Source organism: Hyla sarda, chromosome 6, assembly GCF_029499605.1.
Source record: "Hyla sarda isolate aHylSar1 chromosome 6, aHylSar1.hap1, whole genome shotgun sequence".
In the NCBI taxonomy this organism is placed as follows: Eukaryota; Metazoa; Chordata; class Amphibia; order Anura; family Hylidae; genus Hyla; species Hyla sarda.
In genome coordinates this window covers 110862354-110872567 of record NC_079194.1, presented here as the reverse complement: position 1 = coordinate 110872567, position 10214 = coordinate 110862354, and the positions used below count along the sequence as shown (strand labels likewise).

Genomic DNA, 10214 nt, shown 5'->3' with positions numbered 1-10214 from the left:
TATTTATGAATTCATACTATATATTGGCCCCTTACATATGAATTTATACAATATACTGGCCTCCACATATGAATTTCTACTATATATTGGCCTAACATAATAATTTATACAATATACTGGCCCCCCGCACATACAGTTATACTATAGTGTGGACCAAAAGTTTGGGCACTCCAGGTAAAAATTTGTATTAATGTGCATAAAGAAGCCAAGGAAAGATGGAAAAATCTCCAAATCTCAAATTACAGATTAGACATTCTTATAATATGTCAACAAAAGTTAGATTTTATTTCCATCATTTACACTTTCAAAATAACAGAAAACAAAAAAATGGCGTCTGCAAAAATTTGGGCACCCTTCAGAATTTATAGTATGCACTGCCCCTTTTGCAAAGCTGAGACCTGCCAGTGTCATGGATTGTTCTCAATCATCATCTGGGAAGACCAGGTGATGTCAATCTCAAAGGTTTTAAATGCCCAGACTCATCTGAACTTGCCCCAACAATCAGCACCATGGGTTCTTCTAAGCAGTTGTCTAGAAATCTGAAACTGAAAATAGTTGACGCTCACAAAGCTGGAGAAGGCTATAAGAAGATAGCAAAACGTTTTCAGATGTCAATATCCTCTGTTCGGAATGTAATTAAGAAATGGCAGTCATCAGGAACAGTGGAAGTTAAAGCAAGATCTGGATGACCAAGAAAAATATCAGACAGAACAGCTCGCAGGATTGTGAGAAAAACTATTTAAAACCCACGTTTGACTGCACAATCCCTCCAGAAAGATCTGGCAGACACAGGAGTTGTGGTACACTATTCCACTATAAAGAGATACTTGTATAAATATGGTCTTCATAGAAGAGTCATCAGAAGAAAACCTCTTCTACGTCCTCATCACAAAAATCAGTGTTTGAACTTTGCAAATGAACCTATAGACAAGCCTGATGCATTTTGGAAACATTTTCTGTGGACCGATGAGGTTAAAATTGAACTTTTGGGCCGGAATGAGCAAAGGTACATTTGGAGAAGAAGGGGAACAGATTTTAATGAAAAGAACCTCTGTCCAACTGTTAAGCATGGGCGTGGATCAATCATGCTTTGGGGTTGTATTGCAGCCAGTGGCACAGGGAACATCTCACGAGTAGAAGGAAAAATGGATTCAATAAAATGTCAGCAAATTTTGGATGCTAACTTGATGTAATCTGTGAAAAAGCTGAAGTTAAAGAGAGGATGGCTTCTACAAATGGATAATGATCATAAACACACCTCAAAATCAACGGGGGATTACATCAAGAGGCGTAAACTGAAGGTTTTGCCATGGCCTTCACAATGTACTGACCTCTATGAAAATCTATGGCTAGACCTTAAAAGAGCAGTGCATGACAGACAGCCCAGAAATCTCAAAGAACTGGAAGACTTTTGTAAGGAAGAATGGGCAAAGATACCTCAAACAAGAATTGAAAGACTCTTGGCTGGCTAAAAAAAAGCATTTACAAGGTATGATACTTGCCAAAGGGGGCAGTACAAGATATTAATTCTGCAGGGTGCCCATTTTTTTGTTTTATGTTATTTTGAAAGTGTAAATGATGGAAGTAAAATCTAACTTTTGTTGACATATTATAAGAATGTCTAATCTGTAATTTTATGCCTTTTGGAGATTTTTACATCTTTCCTTGGCTTCTTTATGCACATTAATAATTTTTTTTACCTGGGGTGCCCAAACCTTTGATCCCCACTGTATAGACTGTAACCCCATATAATAATTTTTATTTACTGACCCCTGCATATGAATTCATACTATATGACATACCTTATATTTTGACGATTTTGGCTTGGTGGATGAACAGCGGGTCTTCCTGGAGTGGGAGGGCAGTCAGGGGCCTTGAGATTCATATGGAGCCAGGATGTGGGACCCCCCTCAAGGACTGTTAATGGGGGGAGCACTGAGCCCTAAAATAGGGGAACACTATGGGGGACAACGGGCCGTAACTGGGGAAGACAGGTGGGGTACAGAGGCCCGTAATATGGGGTACAGTGGGCCAGAAAATTATAAAACGTAATAAAACAGGATATGTTCCCTGAATGATGACCCAGAGCATAGCCAAAACTAAAAAAAATATGCCCGCCCCAAACCCTATGCTCTGAATCATCATTCTGGGAACGTGATGTGTGTGGCCGTCCCTAACCTGTTGCCTCAAATGCGCACCCGCTCAGGTGGAGAGAGAGCGCTGCGCATTTGAGGCAACATAAAAAAGTCTCTGATGATAGTGACTCAGTGACCTATGACCCATTTCTGAAAAAACACCCCCAGAGGTCTTATCAGGTTCTTTTTTTTTCAGTTTTTTTGGGCAATTTAGTGGTTTATGGGGGTTAAAATTTGGAATGTACTCTGGACTTTGTACATTGGTCAAATTATGGAAAATTAAAATGTAAAGGGAAAATTTAGTGCTCCATGGAAGTGTGATACTCCCTGAAGCAGCCTATGCAGAGGCCCGGATTATCTGGGCATGTGTCACACTGATACGTGGTGTCCTTCCGTCTCCCCTTCTTGTGACACACTCTGCCTCTTTTCTGGGATCGTCCCGACTTTCCACTGTGGGGGACCTCACCTGGAAAGTGTTGGCCTGGGACAATCCTGGCGCCTACAACTCCAGACCCTTGGGAAGTCCAGCCTAATCTTTCCCGGTTGCCAAAGATCAGGAACCTTAGGACTTCTTCTTGGTACTGGAGGAATGTCCCTGTATTGCCAGCGTACTGGGATAGTACAAAAGCGTTGTACATGGCAACCTGTACTATGTAGACCGCAACTTTTTTGTACCATGCCCGCGTTTTCCGCATGTATGTAGTGTGGTGCTTGGTGTAATACTTTATATAACGGTGTGTGATTATCACTCACACACCGTTATAATGGGGAAAAAAACACGCTGCGGCCAAAAAAAAGGGGTGGCGCACGCAGCGCCCTGAACCCCTAATAGGTCCCGGGTGACACTGATCACAGGACCCTAGGGGCCTATTAGGGGGTCAGGTGGGGGGGGGTATTTTTTTATTTTTTTACTTTTATGTTACTTTCACTTTCAGTTTACCTACCTTTCCCTAAGGGACACACTTTCCCTGCACTAGGGGGGCAATCGTCTTCTGTGAGGGGGCTCTGGAGCACAGAGGCGGGGGTCCCGGTCCTCTTCACACAGCTTTGCCCGCTGACTGAACTCAGCGAGTGCGCAGAGCTGCGTGAGAGGTCCGTTAACCCCTCCTCTGCCACGCTGCTATTGGCCAGACGATCGCCGGCCAATAGCAGCGTTGCTGGGGCGGTGACAGTATTGTCACCGCTCCCAGCAACCGAAGGTGATTGGTGGTGTAGCGTACACCGCTGATCACCTTCTTTTTTGCGGGAATTCGGGTCACCCGGAATCGGAGAAGATCGCTTGATTTCACAAGCGATCTGTGACGATCGCAGATATGTGGGGGTCCCGGGACCCACCTCGGTGTCTGCCATGGATCCCTGCTGAAGGATTTCAGCAGAGATCCGCTTCCGATCTCCGCCGGGTGAGCGGCGGAGACCAGGAAAAGACCATGACGTATGCATACGTCATGGGTCCTTAAGACCCAGGGTGTGATGACGTATGCATACGTCATGGGTCCTTAAGGGGTTAAGAGGTTAAAGGGGTTCTCCGGTGAAAACCTTTTTTCTTTTTAAATCAACTGGTGCCAGAAAGTAAAACAGATTTGTAAATTACTTCTATTAAAAAATCGTAATCCTTCCTGTACTTATTAGCTGCTGAATACTACAGTGGAAATTCTTTTCCGTTTGAAACACAGAGCTGTCTGCTGACATCTCTGTCCATTTTACGAAGTGTCCATAGTAAAACGAAATCCCCATAGCATACATATGCTGTTCTGGACAGTTCCTAAAATGGACAGAGATGTCAGCAGAGAGCACTGTGTTCATGAGGTCAGCAGACAGCTCTGTGTTTCAAAAAGAAAAGAATTCCGCTGTAGTATTCAGCAGCTAATAAGTACGGGAAGGATTAAGATTTTTTTTAATAGAAGTAATTTACAAATCTGTTTAACTTTCTGGCACCAGTTGATTTAAAAAAAAAAGTTTTTCACCGAAGTACCCCTTTAAGGAAAAGCAGATTATATTGTTCACAGTCCATTCGAGTATACAACAATAGATAATACTGTGTTGTCGGACGGGATAATGTGTAATTAACCTTATCGGGATGCCAGGGCGTGGTTGATCTATACACCACCTGAGGTATGCTAGCCTCACCTGTGCAGGGCACAGGGCAAATAATCACTCCGACACAAGGTTACGGTTAACTGGCTTGCTTTACTGAGGTTGGAAAGATGGTACAATCCATTACAGCTCAGATCAGCGTGAAGGAGTTGCAGGGTGAATTTCGGGAAGCTTATTGGCTTACTGGGACTTATAGGTGATTGTGCTGTATATGACTGATTCAGCCCATACTATATTTTAGAGGTTTGGACTTGACTTACTTGCTGGGCTTGACTTGTACAATATCTCCAAGACTGTAGGTTTACCGCAAAGGCTTTGACATTCACCTCGGTAGTGGGATTAACTGGTAGTAGATGCGTGGTTGCTGGACTAGGCCTCAGGCCTCCTTTCAGATCCACCTCACAGACAGACTTCACTCTTCACCAAACTGTACTTCAGCACTAAGAGCAGGAGCTCAAGAGAGCAAGAGAGAGCTGAACCCTGACCTCACTATATAAGGGAGGAATTTAGAGAGATCCCATTGGCCGGAAAAGTCACATGTTCACCACTGCATACTCCCCTTAACAACAAGGTCTTCAGCAACAAGAGATTTAAGGCAACAGATGCATAGATAATACAACTACATTAACCCTTATGTAACAATACATTTGTCACACTCTGCGCTCCAGCCGGTCATGCCGTCCGTGAGCGCATACCGGCGGGGCTGGGATTCGCATTGCGGGATACGCATGCGAGTCCCAGCCCATCACTCACCTCAGTCCCTGGTGGCATTTGTCCCTCAGCTCTGTCTACTGAACCGTGAGTGTTACAACATTATATGGTGCATTATAGAGAGTTCTGAGGAGAGGAGACCCATGACAGACATTGAGCAGCATCTGCCACACAGGGTGGGCAGGAGTACAGAAGAACACGTGATTCTGTACTGGGTCACCACAATACAACCATACAGTGTCCAAATAGTATTGCCTATAAAAAGTACATTATCCAAACCACAAAGTACATTATCCAACTAGTACTCCCTTTAAGCCTTCTACTGCCATATAATTTACACAAAGCACTGTCATAAGTTCACCCAGAATACTTCCATATATATTACATAATAACACCACTGAGTAAAACTGAATGGTTTTAGGTAGCTCTCTGGTTCCCATCATTGGGAGCCCCCTAGAAAACAGTAGCTTTGGGCAATTGACCAGTTTACTATCCCCTAACGCCTGGCTGCAGTTTTACTGCAGCTCAGACTAATATTAAAGTATTTAAGCTATTTTCTGTTCCGCTACAAAATATGACAGAATTTTCATATTTGACTTCTTTTTTTTTCTGGAGGGATATTTTTGGAGGGGTTATTTTGGGAAGAAAACATTTGCCTTTGGCTGAAGACTCTGATCTCAGAGCAAATTTCCATTGGCAAATATTCATCGTTCCCAGTGTTAGGGATGAGGGAGATGCAATGGAAGGAGTGAGCACATTGCCTGTAGCTGAGACAGCAGAATCCTCCATTGCTGGATGAACAGTTTTAGCCGCCCTAGGGAACCGGAAGTTAATAAAAGAAGATCCCTTATAGCTATATAATGCCATAAAATTATGATTTATTATAGTAAATATTAATAAAACTATTTAAAGGGGAATACCACAAAAAAACTAAATATGATAATTTATCATCATGAAAGCCATCAGATGCTTTGCTTTCTGCTTGTTAACCTGCTGTCTGGATGTGCAGTTTTTTTTATCATTGTCTATGGATCATATGGCTGACCATTACCGCTCCTGTAGATCCACACTCCTAGTAAAGGGCTAGTGACCTAATGGTAATTAGCTCTATCTGCGTTATGACATGCAGTTGGTGACGTCTTCTCTAAGTGGAGTTGTTCACTTTCCTTTCTCTTCTCCATGGGCCCCGACCATCATGACGATTTCTTCCAGCCACAACTCGCCTCCACAGAACCTGCCAGACAAACATTTTAGGCTTAGCACTTTTCCAGCACCTATAGTGCTCCAAACAATAATAATTACCCTGCTAGTGTCCTACGTAATAGGGTAGGTGGATAAGTGGGTTGAAAAGAGTAGGTAGGTCCCACATTAAGTAGATAGATCACTCTAGTAGGTAGACAGGCCCTTTTACATTGTTTCCCCATTACACAGGCTCCCCCGAGTAGGTAGGTGCCACCTGAAGATAGGTCCCCCGATAGATAGCTGCAGCCCCCCATATATATAGTTGTAGCAGGGGCCCCATTTAGGTAGTAGCAGCGGTAGCCCCCCTTAATGTAGTAGTAGCAGCAACTCCCTTCAGGTAGTAATAGCTGCAGCCCCTTTAGGTAGTAATAGCAGCAGCCCCCTTTCGGTGGTAGTAATATAAGCAGCCCCTTTTAGGTAGTGGTAGTAGCAGTCCCCTTTAGGCAGTAATAATAACCCTCTTTAGGTAATAGTAGAAGCAGCCCCTTTAGGTAGTAATAGCAGCATTCTTTAAGTGGTAGTTATAGTAGCCCCCTTTAGGTGGTATTAATAGTAGTCCCCTTTAGGTAGTAATAGCAGCCCCCTTTGGGTAGTAAAAGCAGCAGCTCTTTTTTAGGTAGTTATAGTAGCCCCTTTTAGGTGGTAGTAATAGTAGCTCATTTTAAGGCAGCAATAGTAGCCTCTTTTAGGTAGTAAAATCAGCAGCCCCCTTAAAGGGGTACTCCGCTGGAAAATATTTTTCTTTAAATCAACTGGTGCCAGAAAGTTAAACAGATTTGTTAATTACTATTTACAAAATCTTAATCCTTCCAGTACTTATCAGCTGGTTTTTGCTCCACCTGAAGTTCTTTCCTTTTCAAACTTCCTTTCTGTCTGACCACAGTGCTCTCTGCTGACACCTCTGTCCATATCAGGAACTTTCCAGAGCAGGAGCAAATCCCCACAGCAAACCTATCCTACTCTGGACAGTTCTCAAAATGGACAGAGGTGTCAGCAGAGACCACTGTGGTCAGACAAAATCAAAATCCAAAAAGAAAAGAACTTCCTGTGGAGCAAATAGCAGCTGATAAGTAGTGGAAGGATTAAGATTTTTAAATAGAAGTAATTTACAAATCTATTTTCCTTTCTGGCACAGGTTGATTAAAAAAAATGTTTTTCAGTGGAGTACCCCTTTAAGTTAGCAAATGCAGCAGCAGCCCCCTTTAGATTGTAAAAGCAGTAGCTGCTCCCTTTAGGTAGTAAAATCAGCAGCCTCCCCCCCTCTATGTAGTAAAAACAGCAGCTGCCTCTTCAAGGTAGTAGGAGCAGCCCCCTCTACATAGTAAAAACAGCAGCAGCCCCCTCTATGTAGTAAAAACTGCAGCAGATCCCCTCTAGGTAGTAAAAAGACAAAACAAAGATACTTACCAGGCTCCCATGTAGTCCGCAGTATGGCCTCTTCTGTTTTCTCCTCCGCTTTGTTCTCTCAGCGCATGATGACGTCACTCATGTGCCGGAACGCAGAGGGAGGATGCTCTGCCTCTTGTGGTTGCCTGCATACTGCGGGCGGCCACAAGAGTGATTGACGGGGAGCCAATGGCTTTTTGCTTTTTCAAACAGCAAAGCGCCGCATTTTATAGTTAAATGCATCCGAGACCAACACTGCAGAGTGGCGATTGTCACCCACTCAGAGGGTCGAGTTAGAAGGCTGCAAGGCCCCCTCAAGTTCAAGGGCTTAGGCCAAGAACGGAGCGCATTGACCTCCGCACAAAGTGGAGGCCCCCCACTTCTATGTATCTCTATGAGAGAGCCGGAGTTACAGCTTTTGGGTATAGCCGACTCTCCCATAGAGATACATAGAGGGGCGTGTCGACCTCCGCTTCATGTTTGGGTCAACACGCTCCGTTCCTAGGGATAGCCGAGGTGCTATACTTTGAATATAGTCTTACACAGCAGTGTACCTATCATTAGCAAAAACTTTTTATATAATGTAGAGAATACCATTATATGTATAATTGTATACATTGGTTAAAAACTGAATATTTGTGGGTGAAAAAATGCTGTCCCTGCAGCTATTGCCTGTGCGTCTCTGAGTGTGTCACAGAGCCTCACTGCACAGAGCCCTGCTCAGTGTACAGAGCCCTGCTTGTCCTCAGTGCACAGAACCCTGCTTGTCCTCAGGACACAGAGCCCTGTTTGTCCTCAGTGTACAGAGCCATGCCTTTCCTCACTGCACAGAGCCCTGTTTGTCCTCAGTGTACAGAGCCATGCCTTTCCTCACTGCACAGAGCCCTGCTTGTCCTCAGTGCACAGAACCCTGCTTGTCCTCAGTGCACAGAACCCTGCTTGTCCTCAGTGCACAGGGCCCTGTTTGTCCTCAGTGCAAAGAGCCCTGCCTTGACTTCAGTGCACAGAGCCATGTTTGTCCTCACTGCACAGAGCCCTGCATGTCCTCACTGAACAGAGCCCTGCTTGTTCTCAATGTACAGATCCCTGCTTGTATTCAGTGTACAGAGCCCTGCTTGTCTTCAGTGCACAAAGCCCTGCTTGTCCTCAGTGTACAGAGCCCTGCGTGTCCTCCCTACACAGAGCCCTGATTGTCCTCACTGCACAGAGCCCTGCTTGTCCTCAGTGTACACTTAGCCTTACGGTATTATATAAAAGGTTTTGGTAATGAAAGGTACACTTTAAGGAACCATTACAACTCCCACTGAGAATGCAACCCTGTTTTTATACATCCCCACAGATGACACAATTGCTGGATGACACACAGCTTTCCTGGAACCAGATATACTTTGAAAGGACTGAAATGTAGAGAACAGCTTTACATTTACACAAAGTATAGTTTTATCTGCTTACATCTTGATTTTTCCCTACAGTCCTCTCTCCGGAATATCTGGTCTTATTCATGTGAAGTGAATAAACCCACAAAGCTCAGCCAATGTTTCCCGATTCCTAATCTTTAATTAGGATGAACCAGTTCTCGCTCTCATTCTGCTGAACACATCTCAGAGGAATAATCACCAAAGCCTAGGAGCTAATGTGGTGCGTGGGAAAAAATTTCGGCTCCTTTGGTGCCTCCCCTTGTGTCAAATGCTTTTGAGGCAGCACAAGGATATGCACAGGCAGCCGGGGAAGAAGAAGCGAGACAATTGTATCCCCTAACAACAGCATTGAGAGACCTAGTGACCACTGCACAGTGCTAATGACTGCGAGCTCTGCGGCCAAACCCCAGGCACAGCTATTTACAGGGGGTGCGTGCCTCTGGTTATACACTGGAATACTAAAGCATTTTCCAAAAACAACGCTAAACTACCCGGGGCCTCCCTGAATCTGAAGTGAGCATGACTCTGGCATTAACCCTTCTGTGCCTCTATGCAGCTATAAGTTTATATAGTAGACCAGTGTTTTTTCTTTAGGACATTTTTAGATAATTGCACTACTTATTAAAATACGGATGATGACGTCTTCATCTAGGAACTGTCTTCTTTTTTTTGTCATGTGATGAAGCATTAACATGTTAAAGGATAAGTCTCATGCCTGACAGTACAGAAAAACATATCCCCTATCCGAAGGATAGGAGATAAGTTTTAGATTGCGGGGTGTCCGAACGCTGTGCCCCCCCCCCTCGATCTTCTGTATGGAGCCACGGCTCTCCCACAGGTGTGGCACGTCACGAGCCCCGTCCGAAGCGGGGGCCGCAACGCCCCCTCCATATGTCTCTATGGGAAAGCGTGGCGTGGCGGCCGATTGCGGGGGGGGGGGGGGGGGGGATATGCCACAGCGCTCAGACCCCCCTGCGATCTAAATCTTCTCCCTAAGGACACACTGGAAAGTACTGTATGTGGCAAACACACCTTAGGCCAGTGTTTCTTAACCAGGATGCCTCCAGCTGTTGCAAATCAATTGGACGCTGCTTCAGCAGAATTCCCGAGCTGAATATTCCTGCGGAATTCTGCTTTGAAAGTATGCCGTGTGAACATGGCCTTAGACTATAGTAGCCACTTTCGGTGGGTTCAACCAACTGTCTAAGAGTTCAGACCCCCACCGATG

The 10214-nt window shown here is 44.7% G+C and overlaps 1 protein-coding gene across 1 annotated transcript in view; it reads left to right on the top strand.

Annotated features, from left to right (window-relative positions):
• The first annotated feature begins 4953 nt into the window (after window positions 1-4953).
• The window catches only part of LOC130275949 (mitogen-activated protein kinase 11-like), a 136025-nt gene continuing 130764 nt past the window's right edge, over window positions 4954-10214 (top strand). Inside the window, exon 1 of the mRNA XM_056524659.1 lies at window positions 4954-5027. The gene's annotated coding sequence lies outside the window, so the exon portion shown is untranslated. The remainder of the gene's footprint in view (window positions 5028-10214) is intronic.